Consider the following 1,234-nt stretch of genomic DNA (forward strand, 5'->3'; position numbering starts at 1 on the left):
ATATCTCTGTCATACCTCACATGGTGATCCCGTCATATATCTCTGTCATACCTCACATGGTGATCCCCTGTCATATATCTCTGTCATACCTCACATGGTGATCCTCTTTCATATCTCTGTCATACTCACATGGTGATCCCATCATATATCTCTGTCATACCTCACATGGTGATCCCATCATATATCTCTGTCATTTCTCACATAAATCTCTGTACAGCAGTTGTCCCGACTTGGTTGTTCTGCCGGGGCAGATTAGGAATTGTGGAAGGAGGAGCACTGTACACATTCTGAATTTTTGTCCAAAAAATAATTTTTCGAGTGACAATTATTTAGTGTGAGCTTTTGAACATAAGGAAGTCCTAACCCCCATGCCTAATCTGTTCTGATGACAAATGTAAAATAGGAGTGCCTAGGCACAGGTAGTCACCTGATATACAGCTTACACTGGAATTATTGGTAAAGATGTTTTCCATTCATATTAAAAGAGGAAATTATTTTGTTTGCTACGCTATATATTCTATATATATTCAGAGCTCCCATAATTAGTTGAATGAAGTATATGTATATTATATATATATATAATTAGGGGTCATGTGACTTTACAATAGCCACACTCTCTTTGTGAAAGGCCTTAGAGCGTGTCGGCATTCATGTCTATACAAGCTGACCAATGAGCTGTCATACTCAGCTATTGCAATCCTTAATGATCGGAACAAACCATTAATCCATTCAAATATCGCAATGGTAAGCAGTACAGTGAGGGTCCAGCTTATTTCTTCCCTGGAGCACAGAGTGATACTCCAATCGTTGTCCTTTGTTATCGGTCTGCCCACATTAATATTAAACAGGATTTATATAGCGCCAACATATTACTTGTGTATTACTTATATTGTACTTTTACCACAAAAAACCTTCATCAGGAATTGTTTTCTAGTTATATGAAGTTCACCGACCTCACCTGCACAGGTATTCCAGCCCAGAATGATTGGGTGACATTCCAAAATTTTTCAGCATTTCTTGGTTTTGCTTTTTGGCGATGGCTTGGGGGCTCCATGCCGATGGCTCTGCGGGGGCTTCTTATGATGGCTCTGTGCCGATTGGCTCTGCGGGGGCTTCCGTGCCGATTGGCTCTGCGGGGGCTTCCGTGCCGATTGGCTCTGCGGGGGCTTCCGTGCCGATTGGCTCTGCGGGGGCTTCCGTGCCGAATGATTCACTAATTGAACTCACTCAAATA

Source organism: Pyxicephalus adspersus, chromosome 1, assembly GCF_032062135.1.
Source record: "Pyxicephalus adspersus chromosome 1, UCB_Pads_2.0, whole genome shotgun sequence".
Taxonomy (NCBI): Eukaryota; Metazoa; Chordata; class Amphibia; order Anura; family Pyxicephalidae; genus Pyxicephalus; species Pyxicephalus adspersus.